Raw genomic sequence first — 22,844 nt, forward strand, 5'->3', positions numbered from 1 at the left:
TAGCCATCGTTTTGTTTGTCTTTGTGTTGGATATTCCGCAAACATTTGGTCCATTCGATCAACACCACCTTTGGTACGATAATAATATTCAATTATTTCAGGTTTCCCACTGTCAGCTATTTCAGCATCATTATGCATGGTCGAAAGTTAAATTACTGCTTTATTTTTTTTGGGAACATAAGAGCACATTGTCACATTATTTTTGAAGCCAAATGTCGTTGAACCAATTGTCCTGTTTTTGTTCTGCTTCATTTCTTGAGGAATATATGATTTGTTTTTGAGCAAAGTTCCAACGATCGTGAGTTTCCAGGTGAGAAGCAGTTCTGCAACTGGCAAGGTCGTAAAAAAATTGTCCATTGTAATGTTTCGGCCACTTCCTTGGTATTTGGCAGACAAATCCTTCACCACTCGTTCGCCTTGGTTCGTTTCCCTACCAGTTTCTGCTTGGCCAGTATATATTTGTCCATGCAGTGGATATGCATTTGTGGCATCGCAAATCCACCAAACCTTGACACCATATTTAGCAGGTTTTGACGGTGTGTACTGCGTAAACCGTGTGCGTCCACGGTAGGGAAATAATTGTTCATCAATCGTCAAGCATGAGCTGGGCTTGTAATGTGCAGCAAGATTATTGTTCATCATCGTCCACAACTCACTGATCGGTGCTGCTTTATCAGTTAGTAAGCGTGTTGCACGAGTGTTTTTATCGTCAAATCTTAGGAACCGCAATATCGAACAGAAACGGTTGACTCCCATTGTGGCGCGATATAAAGGATAGTTTTTGACGCTCCATAAATCTCGAACATGTTCTCCATTGCTATGGTTCGCACCAGTCATAATAAGTATGCCAAAAAAAGCATACAGCTCTGTTATTGACACAGGCGTCCATGACTTAGGAGTTGTATTTGGATGCGCATTGTTAAAGCATTATAAGTTTCTTTTGTTTCATGAAACATTTGAATGTTTGCTATATTGACAACATTTCAGTGCATCTAGCTGGTCCAGAACGTTCTCTTATAATATTTTGTCTGAGTACCTGACGACTTACATTTGGTTCTTTCATCCACTCAGTACCATCACGTGCAACAAATTTTTCGCCCCTAGCAGGTAATTCATTATTTTCTTCTACTTCTTCTTCTTCATCGTCTTCTTCATCATCCTCATAGTCCGCATAATCAGGTAATACTTCTGCGGCACTTTGCGAAACTTCAGCATCGTCATCAGCAATTTCAATGTCATTGAATTTAATTTCTTCTTCATCTTCTGAGTCAAAGTCATAGGGAGCGTCATCGTCACAAATTTCATCAAATAAAGATTGTATATATAATTCTCGCTGTTCCTCAGTTAGCCTGCATAATAAAAAAAATTAGTATATGTTTACATTGTTGCTTATTTTACATTTTTTACCTTCTATATGCTGCACTTGATAAATATTCGTTTCTTCTTGAAGTCATTTCGTATCCAGTTATTTATAGTTTCAGTTATATTTATTTTCACTTATATTTTCACTTCTTACACTTTTGAGCACCAAAACAATAATGAAAATATCAACAGGCAGCATTTATAACAACACCTCGTGTGAAAACAACCCTTGCAGCTGCATATAAAATACAAAAACCAGTTATACCAGTGTATTTGCTACCTACGTACCTATACCTTGCGCGACCTTTTTGCACATATCTTTTGAACCAGGTAGAATATTTCAATGAAATAAAAACCAAAATGTGTATTCGTTGTTACTCTACAAGTATATTATTATAAATTATATTATTTTGTTTTGCATTTATCAGGACAACAACAAAAACAAAAATCCACTGTTGCATGTCCTGACTTTATTTGCCCATATCGCTGGAACCAGTGGGAATATTCGAATGAAACAAAAGACAAAATACTTGTTATATATTAAAATATACATTTCAAAAAAAAAAAATCATAGAAATCGGTTGAATAAGCATTAAAAAACCCGCAAAATAAGGTCCCGGGTACAAACGTATCCCGGGTGTGTTTTTACGTGGTATTTTCTGGGTGTGTGTTCTAGGGTTAAGAATCAAGCAATTTTTAACATAAACTCACAGTTTTAGCATGAACACAAGTGTTTGTCTTATTCTCGGCGAATGTACAACTTTTGGATTTTCCCTGTGCCACATCGTCTTAACCCCAACGAATTGTTTTGGTTGAGTCTTTCAACTTCTTAGTTGAAGGATGGGAAGTCTCGACTTGATTCCAAAACACTCCGAACAGGCATCTGAAGAGCATCACTAGAAAACTTCGCGCTCTTCTGATCTGACCCAATATCGAAATCCGTTGCCGATTTTATTGAAGTGCCGCACGATTTTTATCAATATTTTTTTTTATTTTGTAGTTTGGGACATGAACAAACTTTACGCCCTATTTTGTTCAAGTTTTGTGGCCCAACAAGAATAATTTTGCCTTTTTGTCTTTTTAGTAAACATTTTCACTTCTATGTTTTTGAGTACTTTTTCTTTAAAATTTTCCATGAAATAAAAAGTAGCTTTTCCAAGAGGACGACACGGATTTATTAGGCAGCTCAAGATGGATGATAAAGGTGAAAATTAGACATCTACATCACTTTTAATTATTGCTTCACATAAAAATATGATTGGATAATTTTCTGAAATTTGTCTTGTGAATTTGGTACAAAGTTTGGAAAAAGATTGTGGCATATAATGTACTAACATTTTATAAAAATTAACGAAAAAAGATTAGCGTAAAAAATATTACGCATATTCTGTGTGTGTTGACTGATTTCACTTTATTTTGTGACCAGAGTGTACACCAGTACAAACAGAAATTATTGTCAAGACATTCTTCCTTCCTTTCCTTTCCTTCCATTCTATCCTTCACATATCAAAAATTCAATGCAAACGCTATTATAAATACTTATATATTAAAAATTATAAATTAATATTTTACTGAAAAAAGTATGTAATATTTTTTCTTTTGTAAAATTCGAACAAGCACTCGTTAGATCAGAAGCCGTAGTCAGCACATCGCCAATGTCTGAGGAGGGCGGACGATTAATTTTCGCTTACTTTTTCAACTACTGAGAAAAGGTATTGATTGCAACTCGTAAACCAGTAACGAGTAGGGAAGAGGTTCGAAATTGTCCTAGTTCTGAACTAGAAGTTCATTTCACAAAGCCCGGTTTTCCTTGCAGGGTTCATAGACGAATACATCCATACCATATATGTATGTATATGTATATGCAGTATATAAAAAATGGCATGTGTACAAATTAAAATATAAAAGACATGCCGACATCAAAATTGATTTTAGCTTTCAGTCTTTGCAATGAGCTTACAGCTATTAAATGTGTATATGGACTCACTTGTGTGAGTGTGCGCTATTGATTGTATGAAAAATCTAGGGAGCGGCTGCATGTACATATGTATGTAAGTATTTGTTTTTGTACAATGCAAAAGCAATTAAATATGAAATTACAAAAAATCAAGCATCATAAAAGTAAACACTTTATTTAATTACGTCCATATAATAATAAAAAAATACCTACGTGCTTGTGTGAGTGTATGGGTGTTTGCATTTGTGTACAGATTGCCGTCAAAATCAATTACCAGTAATAATTCAATAGGCATTTTTATGGTGTAATGATTGTTATTGAAATACACTGAATGATAAATGGCTGCGAATTATTTGTTGTTGGCGGAAATATGAGCGCGGTTTCAAAGTAAACAGTATGGCAAACTGCAAGGCAATAAAGTGGTAACTTAAGCGGTATGTTCTTTTTTTTTGCACGTGAGCAATAGCGCAGTAGGGTTTTGAAACTGTGTGCCTTTAATGTTTATTTTTAGAAGTCCAATGAAATTGAAGTAGGATTAGATATATGCATGCATATGTTAGTGTATAAAGGGGTGAGTATACATACATACATAATTTTCGCGTGTTTGGGGTGTTTGGCCGAGCTCCTCCTATTCGTGGTGTGCGTCTTGATGTTGTTCCACAAATGGAGGGACCTACAGTTTCAAGCCGACTCCGAAAGGCAGATATTTTTTATGAGGAGCATTTTCATGGTAGAAACACACTCGGAGGTCTGCAATTGCCTGACGAGTTGCGACCGCTATTAGAAAAAGCTTTTTATTTATATTGATTTTTTACCGAGATTCGAACCTATGTTCTCTCTGAATTACGAATGGTAGTCACTCACCAATCCATTCGGCTACGGCGGTTGTTGTTGAAATTGAGTTAAATTTCACCTAAATCCATATAACGGTAATATTCAGAAACTCAAAAAATGTGGTATTCCAACTGCTAGTCGAAAAATTGGTTAAATTCGGATTAGAGAATGGCTTTAGAGAAAAATTTTGATTGCTTAAAAATGTTGGCAAAATGTGAGTGGCAATGCCTACTTAAAAAAAATTTGTATTTCCAATAATACCTTAGCAAGCTGTTAGATAAACACGATTTTATTACAAGTAATCTTGTTGTACAAGATTCTGAAAATTATAGAAATCGGTGAAAAACCGCGTCTTATTCATATCAAGAAACAAATTCTGGTCAACGACCGTCCGTCCATCGAGGCAACGAATTTATTCGAGTAACAGCGGAAATATCTTAACAAAAAGCCCAAGTATCCTCTGTGTAGCTTCCGAACACCCGGTCGGGAGTGAGCTAACGCGAGAAGGCGAAGCATTCCAGGATAGCTGGTTGTGCGCCGGGCTTGGGTCCCGCCACTTAAAAATCCCCCGAATGAAAAGATTTACAAAGCCTCAGGCACGCTCCGGCTTTGAAAGTATTCAATGCGGTACAAGCTGGTGGTAACATAGGAAGGGGAAGGCCTTCTCTGCGTTGGAAAGATCAGGGCTTGGCTTCACTTGGTGTGTTCAATTGGCACCGGTTAGCACGAGAAAGAAACGACTGGCGCGCTTTGTTAAACTTGGCCAAAATCGCGTAAGCCCTTATCGCGCCAATTAAAAAGAAGAAAACTGAAATAATAAACTAAAATAGTTTTGACAAGTGCAAAGGCAAAATAAATTTTTCGTATTTTATATGGAGTATTCACTTTTTCAAAAATACGATTATTTAAAAACTAAAAACCAAATACCAAATTCATTTTCGTTACAGCAGTAATTTTTCGAAAATTTAATGAAAAAATAGATTTTTTTCGATAATTGGTGAATAAGCAAAGAGTCCTTATTTCCGGCAAAATGTGACTAGCTAGAAATTAACAGCCCTTAACCTTCTCTACAACAACCTTCGACAATTTTCAAAAGTGCAAAAAATCGATTCTCTGGTGAATTAAAACTGTCAAGGTATCTCGATCACGAATTATCCCAAAAAATGGGCTTCCAATTATTATTGGATAAGTAAAAGTGCCTTTCGATAAAAATACTCGATCGAACTCAATCTGATTGGCTCAATTTAGTTTTGGTCTCGTTTTAGCAAACCAATGTTAAAAAATTGTATAAAATATTTCGAAGAGCCTTAAAGTTAGGAATATGACTGTTATATCTTTACTTATATAATATTTGTACGAGGACATGCACCAGGTATGCAAAGTGCAGCTCCAACGTAACTTCGACTCTTTTTCACTTGCTTTAAAAAAATTGATATTTTTTCTGTCCTCAAGAATACGAAAAACGAAGGGGTGAGAGAAAGTAGATGAAAACAAGCAGCTTACCTTTTAGCCTTGAATTTTGTTCTTGCTGTGCGTACATATTTCGCTTTTCAACCAACTGACCCACTTCGCTTCTTCTACCCTCTTCTCGTTTCGGTGGGCCGCAAATTTCTTCTCCAGGTTTGCCCAATGTTTTGAATGGGAATTTTTTGTCTCGTAACTAAAAAGGTGGATTTATTTCAAAACGAACTGACACACTAAACAGCAATGCAGTAAGGAAATCCAAGAATCTGCTCTAAGTAATTGGAAGCAGATGACAGCAGCGTTCGCGTGTAATCACGAATGAAATGTCAAACAACATGAAAATTGTCAACAGTGACAGCGAGAGTGCAAGAAATAAAGAGACTAAGGAGACTGGAGCACATTGAACTAATGTAGAAGGAAATGGGCTGCAGTAGTTTAGGCAAAAAGCAAACAAAGTGCAGTGGACATAAAGAGAACAAAAAATATTTGCTCAAAATGTTATGTTAACAAACAAACAAAGCACAAAATGTAAAAAGGAAATACAAAGAAAAAACGATAACAAATGAAACAGAGAAAGCTACAAAGTACGAAAGTTATACAAAGCTGCTACGAGTATACATACGAGCAAGTAAATAAGCAAAGAGAGTGGGCAGCGCCGCAAATGCTCCAAAGCTACGCGTACAGGTGAGTTAACTAAGCAAACTACATTGAAATAACAAAGAATAAAAATTAAAAAAAAAAAAATTTAGGAGACAGCAAAACTGTAGCACATATTAAATATACAAGAAACATTAGCAAAACAAGAACGGCCACTGGAAGCCACCACTTGCATCAGCAGCAGTCAAAAAATTACTTACATTTTTTTCCTTCTGCTTTACTAAAGCAAGAAAGCCAAAGTAGATAAGTATGTGCTTATCTGGCATATAGGCAATAGGTTCTGCGTTCTGTTCTCTCTAAGGACATTAAAGAATACAAAGTTTTTCTTACTGCAATCGCCTCTTGTCAGGTCATGCCGAAACTATGCGTGTATCTCTGCTACGAAAAAGTTTCTAATAAAAGCAAACTGCTATTCAAAGGTGTCATAGTATTATATGTACATATGTATGTATATATTCCAACATTTGTGGGACAATGTCAAGAAGCACACCTCGAATTGTAGTTCCAACTTCGCCTATACCTACAGCAGTCTGGTAGAAAGTGCAAGGCAACGTCACAGCAAGAAAAGCAGCTCAACAGTACTGTCAACAACAGCAATAAAATGTACTCCACTGGTAAATCAAATGGACTGGATATTGTATATGACAATATTGATACAGCGACAATAAAGTCAAATATGCCAAAAAACTAAGGCTCTGACTATCCAACACGTGCTTTTGAGTAGAAGTTTACTTATTATTGGAGAATAGCAAGCACCATGACTACCTCACCAAGAGCAGCTGCTTAGTAAACAGGATAAGACTAGTTTCATGACACAAAGTACAAAGCAAACTAAAACAAAAATCGCCAAGAGGGAGTCTTCACTTCGTGGAAGCAACCATGCTGGCAGTCAGTTTTGTTTGCAGTAGGTAGCGTACTTGGGGTGGTACAACACAGTATTTGGAGAAGAGAATCACAAACATAATATAGTTACATATGATGGAATAGAATATGCTCCGTTAGAGAAATTAATAGAAAACAATCGAAATTATTAAAACAAAAAAATAAATTAAAAAAAAATAAAGAAAAACGTAAAAAAAATTAAAAAATAAAAAACCTAAAGAAATTAAAAACAAAAACATAAAAAGCATGCAGATTTCGGGATAATGCATCACAAATTGGGATATATTGAGTTTCCAAGTACGCACCGAATGACTATAGTGGATTTCATCCATCGATCCTCAATTTGCTCGTTCTTGGTTTCTTGCTTCATTCTGTACCCTAGCAAGTGATTCTTCGATACTTCTATTAGCAAGTAGATACCCGATACTTTTTTTCTAAAACAAGAAATTTTTTTAATTTAGGCAGCCATACTACTTCAGAGCTCTCTTGACAAATTTGCCAGCTCAAAAGCAATCACTGATGAATGGAGACAAATATATTTGAATAGTTATCTTAGTGTTGTACTGACTTACTTGTAGGGGTAATCAGGTAATAATTTCATTGAGTCGCTTAATTCTTTATAATACTCGTGGCTTGAAAGGTGGCTCTGCTTTAATCAGTTCTTTGATGGTTTGATGGTAGATACTCAACAAAGCCTTTTAAGCAACAGCTAATATGACTATAGACTTGAGAACTTTATTGCGGTTTTGAGCTGATACTAAAATCGTTAGAATTAGTCTTAAAACTCATTCAGTTGAAACTCTTATCGAAAGATGATTAATTTTGTGCCACCTTGCACATGCTCGAATGTTCTTATATGGAAGAAATAGCCTTTCCCGTCGGGGAAAAAATTGCCAAAATTCAACGGTATTTCGTAGTCACTTGAAACTTACACTTGGTTAAACTAGAATTCAATCAGTTATAAAACTGTATACCCAGAAAAGTTCTAAAAATTCATAAAAATTTTAAAATTTTGATGGAATTTTGAAAATTTTTGTTGAAAATTTAGCTTTACGTTATATGGTTTTTGAACTATTAACTTTGGAAGTGCTAAATTTTTATCAAAATGGTGGTATATTTATAATTTTGTAACGCACTGTGTATGAGAAGAAATCTTAGAGTTGCTAATTAATTGTGGCTAGGGCAAGTAGTATAAAATGCAGCATACTGTAAGAAATGCAGCCAACAATTACCATTAGCGTATTCGAAGTTGTCTTGGATACTACGTAGGGACTTTTTATTTATATTTCATGGTGTTGAACTTTGATCTCAAAACACAGTTGTAAATATAAGAGATCTCTTAATGCTTACATGCTTTCTAGTATTTTTTATGAATGCTCAATTTCCTGCTATAACGCAAAAAGGTAGAAATGTCCATCCGCAATTTTTGCAATGAACAACAATTTTTTTTTAATTGTAAAGACATAGGCGTTTAGATAAAATGATGTTTGCAAAAACAGCACATTTAAGAATAATCAAAATAAAAAATATGAAAAAAATTCCGAAATTTTTTATAAAAAAATATATATATTTAATTTATCAAAAAAGTTAATCCACTTTTCCAGCAGAATGAAAATGTGATTATATATTGTAGTTAAAATTTTAATTCAGTAGGTCTTTAATATTTTTTTAAGTTGTGAGCCCGGCAAGTTTGAAAAATACAATTTAGTGAAAAACGCGTTTACATTTTTTGGTCCGGTACACATCGCACAAGAAGGAACTACCTTAAAAAACCAAACATAAGTCTTTATGGCTATAAAATGTTATTTTTAAGTTATGAGGGCACCTACTAAGTAAAAACAAAAATTGATTTTTTCCTTATTTTCCACCATGGCCCAGCCCCTCAAACTCAATTCAGAACTGCTTATTACTTTGTGTACATTTCTTAACTACCTCTGCTACCACATTTTCTCACAGTGGTGCCATTGCACAATCTCGTTCATGACTACACAGCGCTACATTGGTTAACGATTAGAATCAAATTAATGATAATTACAGCTGGCACAGAAAAAACACGTTACAAGAAATAATAAGCGACGAACACTTGACAAATATCGTAGTTATGTAAATAGCAAGCATTTTTTATCAGCAAAATACAAAATAAATCAGCTGTCTCAAAAACTTTACTTAACCCAATTTGATTATGGAATGCCAAGATGCCATGAAGTACTCAACCAAAAAGTACGCTCCCCATATACCCCAGGGAAGTACAGGAAGCTGTAGCTTTGCTTAGCCCATTTCCTATTCATGTAGCACAAAATTTGTGTTTTCTTTCTTCTTTTCTGAAATTAGTTACACACAAAACGAACAAAAATAAATCAAACAAATATTATTACACTAACAACAATGCATATATCAAGCGCAAGCCAGCAGCACAAATAAACAATGTAAACATGGTAAACAACGTTTACGTTAAGATGCAACATTTTTGGTAACGCCATGTTGAACAAACCAAGTTTCAGTTTAACGGTGGGCAGAGCAAAGATATGAGATGCAGATTTCAAGTGCGCTGAAGAGCAGTGGCCAACGATTGGTTGCTTTTTCCCATATGAAAATTCAAGTAAGCATCAAAAGAGCTGCGCCGTAAGAGCAAATGTAGACCAGCAACAACAACAACTGCTGTAGTACACTTGCATACACATACATACCTCTCCAAGTTGCTCGAACACTCACTGACTGTCCGACGGGCTGACTGGCGGCTACCAACCTACGCAATTATGATTAATCGCTGATGTTGGCGTGCAGTAGTTTCGGTAGTCAGTACAGTGAAAGGCATCCAAGTGATGCATCATTTACGTAGGTGCAACAATCTCGAATGTTTTGTAAATAGTTGGGTACTTTTGGGTATTCAAGTGCATTTGCTTTGAATTATTGTGGTACCACAGGTTTGAGGGAAAACCCAAAAGATTGGCGACTCAAGTGAGGAGAACACATTTGCATACAAAGCTGGCACTTTTTGGCGATAAATTAACGCGAATTTAGTATGACCTAAGTAGACAGTAAAGTGTAAGTGCGTATTTCAGTAAATGAGGTCTTCGCAAAGTGACATTTTTACGACAGTTTATACCTAATTAATGAGGTGAAAGCTTCATAAATTCCATCAAAATTCAACGGATAGGTCAGGAGTGAAAATAAATGAGATGAGATGAGACGAACTCCGATAAAATAAGATTCAGTTTAATAGAAGGCCCCAATTTCTCCGAAGAAAAATATTTATTATACAAGGTGGCGCAAAATTTATCATTCAGTTTGATTTTTAAGTAACTTGTTTGCTAATAAAGAAAAATATTTTGAACGATGCAAATTTTTTCTTTGATATTTACAAGCTTCATTGCTTATATGTTTGTATACAGCAGCTATCTAGTTAACATATGTCAAATAGGATTGATGTACGACAAGAATGTAAAAATGGTGATGCCAATATATATATATATATGTATATAATTGGCGCATACATCCTTTTTGGGTGTTTGGCCGAGCTCCTCCTCCTATTTGTGGTGTGCGTCTTGATGTTGTTCCACAAATGGATGATGCCAATGAGGTGACTAATTTTGCTCCACTTTGCATATAGTAATGCGCTTGCTCAAGGGAATAAAAAAACAAACGCGGTGGAAAAATAATAGCGAGGTAATGAAGCTTACGACGGTCGTTTGAAAAGTCCGTGCAAAGTCAAAGAGATGGCACTACTGGCGCGTACTGGGGTTATTTTAATTAGTAAAATCTCTTGGAAGAACTCACACCAAGATCCAACCAGCTTAGTATATGTTTTTGTGTTTGGCATTCGTTTGAATTGAGGAAGTCGATTGATTTTCCTTTTCCATAACGACAACGCACCAGCTCACGGCTCAACAGTTGTGGCCGCAAAACTTATGGAAATAGGGATTCAACTTATTTCACTTCCCACTATTCTCCATACTTGACCACTGGGATCCCTCGGATTACTATTTCTTCCCCAATTTGAAGAAATAGTTGTCAGGAGACAGGGGGGGTAATTGTAGAAAAGAATGGCTATATTTCAGGCTTGGACCATCACTTTTTGGTGCATAAAATAAGCTTTGAGGCTCCTTTTTTACTCTCATCTGCTTCTTTCCTCTTGACAATGCAATATTTATACCGGTTCACTCAACTTGCTTATAGAATACCGTAGGTTTGGCCTGTCAAGACTCAGTTGATCAGTTCTTAGTGAGCGTAGCAAAATTAGCTGTTAAACTGGCGTTATTGGAGAGCTTTGTTTAATTTTTGATTTTTTTTTTTTGGTTTGCAAGTAACTTTTTTCTATCTTTTCCGTTTCTGCTACCCTCCTTCTTTACATTAACCTATTCCAACTTTTTATTCTGCCTTACAAATCTTGGTTATTTAGACCTTTTCTCTAAGTTTACTCACACATCTCATCTACAATTACGTCATGGCCAAGTTAAGCTCTATTTCCCACTTTAATCAGAGGCATCTCGCTTTGTATTATTCTTGGTCGTTCAACTATTCTTCAACGAAAATGTCTTCATTTCTCGCCACTTGTGAACCATGAAAAATATGACTGATAGAATTTTACAACATTTTCTGTTTGAAATTCCACCAAACATATTTTCTGTCAACCAAAACGTGCAGCACACTAACATATGACACAAATATCTCATTTGCTTCCAAATTCAGCGCAAGAATATATTTATATTTAAGACATATTACATTGAACATGGAAATAGAGAGAGTTCATAATAAAAAATGGCAACGCAAGAAAATACGAAATGTTTTTGTGTGACAGTTTCTAATTTGTCAAATGTCAAATGGCAAATGACAGCAGCGCTGAGTGATAGAGAAACAAAAGGCGGTCACAGTTGCGGCCACAACCTTCTAAATAACTCAAATACATACATATTTGCAAATGCATACATGTATGTGTAACCGCAAATGAGAGCGAGTCACAGCTGAGTTAGGGTAAGTGAGTGCCTGAATACAACTCTGCCTGCTGACATTTAATGAAGACCGTTGTACGGGAACCGCCTACCATTTTGCGAACGTAAATTAATGCCTAGAATATTTTTGCATTAAATTGACCTGAAGTCAAATGGACATATGACCACTATATTATGTCCCCATATGCATTTACATACGTACGTATATGGTTTGTGTGTGTGCGCCTGCGAGGACATAAGAAAAACCCTATACATGTGAGTTGACAGGGAGGAAGATTTGTTTGGGCATTGCGTGAACGCGAGAATCTATCAGTGTGAAAGTAATGTATGGGCGTATGTGTGAGTAAGAATGTGCAGAGATAACTGTGATTTTTACTGTATTGTCTATTGGGTCAAGGTTAAATGCCTTGCTAATGTAATGGTTTAATGGCTCTGGCGTGTGCATTTCGTTATGAGAATAATGTGAAAACAGTGTCCTAGGCATTAAGTTTTTCGCCTGATTGCACAGAATGCATAGGTTGGAAGTTGAAGGACAGTGCACGCGAGGAAAGGGGTTCAAATATATAAATTAGAAGAGAAAGCGCTGGTGTAAAAATAAATAAATTTCTTCCAAATTTGTTATAAAAAATTTAGATGTGAGGCAGAATTAGCTGGAAAATACAGATTTTACTGAAAATCTGTAACTAAACGAGACTTATTCAAAAAAATGTGGGATTTCAAATTTCGCGGCCTACATTTAATTGGTGGATTATTTGCTTAGTGACTCATTTTTTACTAAAGTCTTATTTTATTTATTTCAGCGCAACCCCTCTCAAGTATTGAACAAGGCAAAAATTGTGTTCTTAAATTTCAAAACATATATTTGGAATTTTTCTTCAAAATAGATTGCTGTGGCCGCCTTCATTTCATTGTCGTCCAAAAATCTTCGGTGGTTACTACTTCGTCTTCATTTTTGTATCCTCTTTTTGCAATTACAATGTCCAACCGACTCAACAATGGAAGTCACATGGCTATGTGCTTCGTTATCACTTTTCAGTTTGGGCTTAGAGCCGCTCGATGAGCGATACATGAGACATGATCAACGATTTTTTGTGGCCGGTAATGGAAGATATGAACTTGTACGATACTCGATTTGAGCAGGATGGAGAAGCATGTAACCCAGCCCATGCCATAATTAATGTTTTGCATGCCAAGTTCGCGAATCGTGTTATCAGTCGTCTCGGCGATGGGTTGAAACCGTGAATCCTTTTATATGACGACACCGCGGAGGACCGCAAATATCGAGCAAGCCATTCGTGAGATGCAGCCAGAAACACTCACGAAGACCTTGGAAATGTGGGTTAACAGGAGGCGGTGCTGTAAGGTAAGCCTAGCCAGCCAGATGAATGAAATCGTAGCTCAAAATTAATGCTAGCGTTTGCTCTTTCCAATAGAGAGTGTACCGAAAAAAATTAGTTTTGTTCATTATTTGAATTTTTAAAAAGAAACCACGATATGGACCATCTTGTACATATAAACTTATATGGGTTAGACATACTTTAGAGTGCTTGGATATTTTTGTACAATAATTGCTCAACTTTGACCGAAACCCATCGCTCAGCAGGTGTTGAATGGCATCAGCAACGTTACAGATTTACTTAAAAGCGTCATAACTGTAGATATGATTCTGACGTCAAAGTTCAATCAACCCACAAGTAACTAGAAGAGCCAAGACTGAAAAAAAACCTGGTAAGCTCGGTCGAATGTGAAAGTTTTGCTCACTGTTTTCTTCGAATACAAAGTTGCAGCTCTTGAGTTTTTGGCAAAATATCGTAATAAGGAATATTATCTTGAAATTATGGACTGTTTGTGTGAAGGTATATGAAAAAAAACCGGAATATTTGCTCATGGCTATTGCACTAGAATAATATGACACTTCATATTTCATTATTGTTCGAGATTTTTTGGCCAATAACAAAACTGTAATTATATCTCAGTCAATGCATTTACCGCACTTGAGCCCTGCGACTTTTTCTTGTTCACAGAACGGAAATGACGTATGAAAGGACAGAGATTTGTCCGAGACATTCGAAGAGCTCAAGGCCATACCAAAGTGGATACCAGAAGTGCTGCAAGGATTGGTTAGCAAAAATATTTTTAAACTGTATGGATGATTATTTTGAGATGTACAAAATGTGCAATAAGAGACAATAGTAAAAAATCACTTGTTTTATAAACAAATTTCGTATTCCACCTGAGTCAAGTTTTCCGCTAAGATTCCAAAGCTGGTTGTATACTTCCTTTTCTTATAAATTATGTATTTCTATAAATTTTTTATAATCCTAAACGATTACATAGATACTGCGCTGACAGATAGCTGGCTGACAATGAAGGGGAATTAACCTATGACAACAGCAACAACGAATATGCCAAATGCAGGCAATGATGAATGAACGCACACAAATACAGGCACAACAACAACTACGAAAAGAAGAACTAAACATAATCATGCAATAAGTGCTCGTAATAATAATAAACAACCGAACGTCACTTAACGGGAAGACATCAATTTTGATTCTTGAATCGGCGCAATGGCGTTTGCCGTAAGGCATATACCCGTACTACAAAAACAGTAATAATAACAACAACATGTCCATGGAAAAAGCTGTAATAGAGATGACGCAGACATCGTTGACGACATTGACAAATGACAAGATGGACAGTGCAGTGCCAACACGCCCTTCCTTGCGAACAACTTCAAAAAGGTACTGCAGATATTTTTTATTTCAACAGTAGCAAATTATTATTCCCTTTTTAGTTTTGTTGTTGTAATATGTATAGTGCGACACCTATCCACAGCACTCTTCACGATTTATTCTATTATTTATTTATTTTTTCTTTTGTTTTTTGCATTTCTAACTTTGCCACACGCCAAACGCCAGTTGTTGTCTTTTTGCCACTTGATGGTTGTTGCCACTTAGCCACTTGCCACTTGCTTGCTGCTGATGTGCTACCCAAAAAAGGTTAGTTGGCGTTGGTAGCCTCAGTAGAGTGGCTTTAGTTTGTCTCCCGACTGGCTTCGTTGTTTGCTCAGTTTAATTTAGTATGCAATTTTTTAGTGTCCAACGATAACTGGCACTTTGTAGTCACTCGTCGATGGCAGGGTGTAGCGATTCGCTTCACTCCGGCGCATTTTCCATCACAAGCCACTTGAATGGCCAATTCAAATCGCCATTCACTGGCGTTACTTTTCATGAACGATTTTGAAGCACACAATAAAAACAAAAAAAAGAACAAACAACAAAAATATGGCCGCACTTGTATTAGATGTTTATTGCATGCAGCTATTGTCATGTTGTTGTTGTGATTCGACTCGAGCTGCGACTCCGCAGCTCTGGTATTTCTCGGAAGCGCCAGTGCCCGCGTCTGCATTGAAAGCAAATAAATTATGTTGTTAACAAGTTGTCAACGCGTGTCATCGATAGGTGGACAACAACAACGTATGTAAACACATTCACACACAGACACCTACATACGTTTATTTACAAAGTTACTTGCAACATTTGACGCAAAGTAAACTGTTAATCATTGTGCTTTGAGAATAAAATTATTAGGCGAGTGGCGAGAAATAGCGGACGTACTTACATATGTATGTATCTGTATGTATATGTACTCATATGTATTTATTCGGTGCGCAATTGTGTATTACCAATGTGACATCTCCGGAGACTTGTTGAGACATTTCTTTTAAAAGGAAATATATGTAGCATAGTGCTAATGGAAATGTCTTATTTGCTTTAGAAAATAATTTACATGAAAGCACAAATATTTTGATATTTAATCCAAACGTTCAAAGTTTGTGTTAGAGCAATTTACAAAGCACGAACTTAATTAGATACGTGTTAATAGGAACGTATGTATGTATGTATGAAATTTAGAATCTAGAATTAGAACTAAACTATTAAATATGCGTATATTCCCGTAAATTTCCCTAGAAAGTTGTTTGCCTCATTAGAACTCAAAGTTTATTTTTTTATTACTTTTTCTTCTCAGTTCAACCGAAAATCTTTGTACTGGCTAACAGAACCACTGCATGCAGAGTGGCTCATTTGCTGCTGGAATGTCATATTTCAAAAAAGCAAAACATCGAGGAAAACCACAGTTTTTAATCTACTATTCAAAAAATTTTCGTCAGAATTTCACACTTTTTACCAGATTCGTTAGAAAAATATCGAGTACGGGATTTTATAACTCACTAAATTTTGGTATAATAAAATGCGAGCTTGTAGTGGCTCAAAAAGTTCATTAATTTCTGTTATTTTCATGGTGATGAGTGATTTCTTCTACATAAAAAAAGCTGGAGCATTCATTGCTCTGTTTTTCAAAGCCGCTAAACAAGATTTTTTGGAAAGGTGAGTAAAATGTTTATACAAACATTAAAAACAGATTTTCTAATAACTCATAGTGGGTATTTTCTTACTTAGGGAAGATTTTTGTTAAGTTCGAAAATCCGTAATTTAGTAAAATAATAATTCCGTATATTCTTTACGCAAAAAGGTTAAGCCTCATAATTTATAAGTATTTTATACTAGTTTGGGCAATCAAGAAATCTACTATTTTCTTGGTAAGTGGCTGCAGTGATCGATATCTCGTAAAGTATCGATAAAAAAATTGGAAATTTATGCTCGTTGTCAAGGCGACATTTCACACTAAAAAAATATGTTGCTGTTTTTTGTTTGTTTCATTCAGTTTTGAGTCACAGGGTGTTAACAATAGAAGTCAACAAAGAGGGAATTCGGTACATTTCACTGTTCTTTGAGAAAGGCGAAAATACAAGCTAGGTCACTGAAATTGTGAATGGTGTTTATGGTGCCAATACTGGTAACTTTGATATCGTCGATTCCGTTCAGGCGTTTCGGAGGTTTGCCATTACCTGCCGAAGGACGACCGCTTTTACTAAAAACGTTTTCTGGTGATTGGTGTTTCATGCAGGGAGACTCGAAACTGTACTCTTCTGAATGGTAGCCACGCACTTACGCATTCGGCTACGGCGGCTGAATTACGTGCAACATTTTTTGTTAGCAAATCCAATATTAACTCTATTGCACGCTGGAAGATATTGGCAGCACTCCTTAGACACCTAGTGGATATTGTAAGCCGACACCTTGGAATGGTCTGACGTTATTTTCACAATATAGCAACTGAGAAGTGGAAATGTCTTAATTGGGCATAGAAGAAGAAAATGCCAATGGATACTCCACGAATTAAGAATGCCAAAGAATTCCATTGCCTTCTTTAGCAGAGTAAATATTTAATATCCCTCGGTGAATCTATTGAGGTATTAAGAAATTTAACGCAAATGAACTTCAAGGAACTGTTGTTGCTGCGCTGCGCCCAATTTGAGATAAATAATTTCGCGAAAAAAATTTTACATACATACGAGTATGCTTTCCTTGTGGACATAGTAAAATATTAGAACTTTCTCCTTCAGGAAACTCTGTTTGCCGTAACACTTTGCCACACGCAGTTCTTGTAGCTCCACCACTAATTTGTTTCAATTGGCTGTAGTTAACATAAAGTTTTTATTTTAAATGCTTAATTCACTTAAGTGCGTCAGTACATATGTATATGTGCATGTGTGTGTGTAATTCCTTGGCTTATTTGCTTGCAATTAACAATTAAGTGAGCAATGTGAAATTAATGAAAAAGGGGCGCCACGCAGATATGCGTATCTAGAAATGTACACTCCACACTTTAATTGTCAGCCAACATACCAGCGGAGCAACCATAACAGCAACAACTACAAAGGGTTGATTTTCTAATACCCTGTAAATTTCTGCATCACTTGAGCTTCACTTTGAGCTGCAAGAATAACAACCCACAATCGAGGCGCATAATTAAAAAATATGTGTTTCTACACACATACACATATGTACATATACGAGTCCACATATAATTTGTAGTTGAAAAATATATCTGCACATACTTATGCATGTAATCTCCATAATACAGCTTTCTGTGTAGCTGTGTAATGAAATGCTTGTTCGCGTTGGTGGCTACATTGCCTTAAAGATAAGGCGCTACACAGCTTAATAAATAGTTGAATTTGTAGCTGGCTTAGTGGAATATTTGCTTGGTTGGTTGGCTACGGGCTCATAGTTTGGCTGCCGACAAAGGGTGGCGCTGAAAGCAAACTCTCCAACTCAACAGAGCTTTGTCTACACGGGCACACACACAAATGCAATGGCTATGGCGAAACAATGGCGGCATTGACAAGCGAAAAATGCTGTCAATGCAATTTGACATAAGCACATTTTAATCTTGTCAATGAATCTGAATATCAAAATATGTTAAATGGCCACCCGTATGCGGCGCTCAGCTAGAGCGAAGGACAGCGAAGTTGGCGCAGTGCGAGTGTGTACTACTAGTAGATGCAGATGTCGACGACGACGACGACGGGGACGACGATGATGATGAATAATTACGAGTGCAAAGACAACAAGCAACATTGAAGTACTAAGGCAATGAACACATACAAACAGAAGAATAAGAAAAACAATAGTGAAGGAGTAGTTGGCAGGGGCAAATGCCATGGCAGCAAATTTCGATTCAAAGACAAAGACAGTTAAAAGGAAAAATTGGTATTGGGTATGGGCTATTTTGGGCGAGATTGTAGGTGAGTAATAATACAAAAAAAAAAATAGTAGCATTGCTCGCATATGATAACCACAAAAGTAAGAATGCTACAAACGACAAACAACACCTTCAACAACCGATAGATTGGTGGGTATATATAAGTAAAATACAATTAACACGCGCATAAATTGAATGAAAGTATCTAAAGGGCGGGTGAAGAGGGAACATGGGGACCAATAACTTTAGTAAGTCTGTATTGCTTTCTATGTATGGGTGAGTGTACATACCCGTAGAAAATCATGGGCGGCTAAATGTTAACAGCAAAGCAAACTCAAATCCTTGCCGGATTGATTGTGTGAAAATTGAATAGTGTTGACAGGTTAACTTTCCCAACTCAATTTGATTGATTTGACTTGAATGCATATACAAGCACAAGTACGAGTCTGTATGTACATTAGGGTGATCCAAAAGAAAGTTATTTTACTTTATTTAATTTGGCGACCGCCGTTGCCGAATGGCTTGGTGCGTGACAACCATTCGGAGGTGCACGGGCTCGAAACTTCCAGGCTTGAAGCATCAGATGATAGAAAAAGTTTTTTTAATAGCACTCCCTCCTTGGCAGACAATGAGAAACGTCCGAGTGTATTTCTGCCTGGAAAAAGCACCCCATAAAGAAACAGCTGCCGTTCGGAAGCGGCTTAAAATTGCAGGTCTCTCAATTTGTGAAAGATTCATTGCTCAAATAGGAGGAGAAACTTGACCAAAAACGGAAGAGGTGGTGTAAGCGACAATTATATATAAATATATTATATATTTATTATGTATATAACTTGTTCTATCTCGGTCTTCTGTCTGACTCGCCAATATTTTCATTTTTTTTGTATCTAATATTTAACTGCTTTGAAAATTACTAAGTTCAATTTTGCATGTGATAAAAAAGTTTCTTTAAATTTAGTACACATACATGTATTTAATGCCTTCTTTTGATTTCCTTTCCCAAACCTCCATAAATAGTATACGCCTTATTTAAAAAAAAATGTCATTATTGTTTACATGTAGTGACCCAGAAAATCTCGCAAAATAAAGTAAATATTAAAAACGAAAAAAAATATTTATTTCATTATTTTTGATTTTTGGACAAGGAGGAGGAAAAGTGAACTTTTTTCCATATACATAAATTCAGCGGTAATTTTCATGGCGCCGACAGCATGGGTAAGTTAAAATTAAAAATAAAAGTATAGGTGATTATTTTTTTGGCGATAAAACCAATTTATGAGTTAACATCAAGAAATTTTTTTTTCGGACCACCCTAATAGGTGTGCATATTTACTATATTCATACCCATACGTTTTTCCCCCGAAAAGGTTTTTTATGCGTGTCAACTTGTATGCAGGAGTTTACATATTTACATTTTTTTAATGGAAAAAATTAGCATACACACAAATCAACTGTACATAAACATGTGTATGTTTTCACGAGTATTTTATACAAAAATTGTGCTTAATATGATATACTATTTATATATTATAAAAAACTGCGGTTGAAAATTAGTCGTGTAATATTTGTAGCGCGACACTACACGGTGTGGGAATCGATAGAGAATTGCATCAATTTATGCACTAGCAACACTAATCGTGGCACCTCATAATCCCGCGATTCCATTTTTAGTACCGAAATTTTTGGGATTAGCTCATATGAATTTCGGGCTCATTAGCTCATATGGTTTTTTTTAAGTTAAGTATAGCAAAGTTGGAAAAAACGAAAATGTTGATGGGAAATTCATATCGATTCATATATGTAAAATTGCGTACTCCAAAACTTATGCAACACTTACTCGTACTTGTAAAGTGTTGTTCTTCGTTTAGTAGCAATAAGTTTACTTCACGCTTGGAAGAATAAACCCGAAATGATTTGCGATGCTTAGAAAGCCATTTTAAATATAATATAATAAACTTTTTTTCAAATCCGTATTTGTGTTTTTACACAAAAAACACAATATATAATTAAGACGAAAAACAGAAAAACATAAAAAATTCTTTGCTCAATTAAGTAAAGGATGGTGAAAAATTAATCACCCTATATATTTCTTTTTGCATTATTTTTGCAAATATATAGCATCGTACGTCAATCATATTTGACACTTGTAAACTAGACAGCTTGTGTGCTGCGATATAGAATAATGGGGGAGTTCTCGATGGTCAACTTGAACTAAATTGCGGATAAACAATTGACAACATAGGCAGATTCTTAGTGAAATCAAGACGGTTCGTCTAATAAAAAGCAATGGTTCTACAGTTTTGACCTGTGTCACCTCCACAACCACCACCAGACAGCTGCAATATACAAACCAATATGAAATGGAGTGCGTAAAAATCAAAATACAATTTCCATCACCCAAAATATTTTTTTTTTAGTATTACATTAAAAAGTTATTCAACAACAAAAATGAATTATTAGTTTGCGTCCCTGTTTTGACTCATTTGTCATTCTATCATTTGTATGGTGCAATTGTTCAGTTTGCTTTATGCAATGTAGTGAATGTGTATGAGATTATGTCCGACTTGTGGTGCTAAGCGTAAATTTAAGAAAACACGATTTAGTTAATTTAATAACCTCAGAAAAAGTGCCTGCTTTAAGAATTATTTCCTTGTATTGTTTAGAGGTACAATTAATAAAAGTTATTCCGAACGTATTAATATTTGATCAACAAAGTTATTGATTTATTTAATATACTCAAAAAGCGCCTGGTCATCCAGGTACCTTGCAACAAAGCCAACATGACAAATACCCTTTACTGCTAATTTTATTAATGAATTCTAATTTGACTTAAAAATGCATGTCTCGAAAAAAATCTCGAAGTTTCGGCATCCCGAAATATCGGGCCCGAAATATCGGGAACCTAATAACGGCTAATATAGGCATCATCAGTTTGTAATATACTATATATGTCTTCAAGGCGCTTGAATCTGTCATGACAAATTTGTAAATATTAGCAGCGAACTAACACAGAAACACGCAAATACTGCCAACCCATGTAGTCCCAGAGTAGCACACAATAAAATCGCAAAATAATGTAAATGAATATAAATTTTGATCTTTATGATTTTATTACTTCAATTTCCTTTTTTTCACTCTTTTGATAATCAAGAACTTAAAACTTTAACCAACTGCGTTGAGTAATGAAACTACAGCAACGCGTACTGATTAGTTAATTTTAATAAGCCATTCATTTTAATAAACCTTTAAATAACCTTAATAACAGTAAACAAGCTCTATCTTAATAGATAGAAATCAGCGCAAAAATTCTGTAAAATATTATAAATAAATACATACACATAACTTTGCATGTCCCATACCTACATAAATACGCATTAAAACTTTTTTACGATTTCATGCAATCAAAGAAACTGGCGCAGCTCAAAGTTGTTGCGCGCCGAAGTAACGAATGCCGTGGAGATTGGTGACAATCGATGGAAAGAAATTGAAAGAAAAATTCTTTCATACGCAGCACTACGAGCTGCACGCCGATGGCATCGTTAATTAATTTGCAAAAGAATTTCAATAAAAAGCGATTTAGCAAGCGATATCAGTTGGGAGAAATGGGCAGGGAGAGGCAAGCAGAAGTTAGAAAAATGGCAAGCCGGCCTGCGTAGTGCTTTAAGGTGTGTGGGTATGTAGGCACATACATACATACATATCAAGTTTTTATTCGATTTTCTGCTTTATATTTTCTGTTGCTACTTGGCTTCTAATTACAAGGAATTACATTAATTGAGCGTTTAAAATACGCAAATCACGTGCGACATGCACACCCACACATCTATACATATTTCATGCGTTTAAGTATAAACCCACTTGCACATGAACTGTTTGACAAATCCTAATGATAGACATTTTTGCTGAAAAAAAATGACTGCTTTTGATAAAAGCGGTGCACTGACAGTCAGAGTAGACATTTGAGTGCAAAAAACTGCCTGATGATTGAACGAAGCGCAGACAGTTTGGCAGGCAGGGCGACGTTGCTCTGGCAGAAGTTCTGAAGTCTTGACATTTAAGGTGTGTGAACTTGAATATTGTTGACTTAATTGCTATTTGGCTTGACATTTCGTGGCTGTTATGAAATA

The 22,844-nt window shown here is 35.7% G+C and overlaps 1 protein-coding gene and 1 long non-coding RNA gene across 2 annotated transcripts in view; one reads left to right on the plus strand and one right to left on the minus strand.

Annotated features, from left to right (window-relative positions):
• Positions 1–5,746, minus strand: part of LOC128868860 (nephrin) — a 265,318-nt gene extending 259,572 nt beyond the window's left edge. The window contains exon 1 of the mRNA XM_054111405.1: positions 5,657–5,746. The gene's annotated coding sequence lies outside the window, so the exon portion shown is untranslated. The remainder of the gene's footprint in view (positions 1–5,656) is intronic.
• Positions 5,747–6,226: 480 nt separating this feature from the next.
• On the plus strand, positions 6,227–16,327 carry LOC128868861 (uncharacterized). The gene is made up of 3 exons (XR_008455167.1): positions 6,227–6,301; positions 14,443–14,849; positions 16,138–16,327. It is a non-coding gene; the product is annotated as an uncharacterized LOC128868861 (long non-coding RNA).
• The last annotated feature ends 6,517 nt before the right edge of the window (positions 16,328–22,844 follow it).

Source organism: Anastrepha ludens, chromosome 6 (assembly GCF_028408465.1).
Source record: "Anastrepha ludens isolate Willacy chromosome 6, idAnaLude1.1, whole genome shotgun sequence".
Taxonomy (NCBI): domain Eukaryota; kingdom Metazoa; phylum Arthropoda; class Insecta; order Diptera; family Tephritidae; genus Anastrepha; species Anastrepha ludens.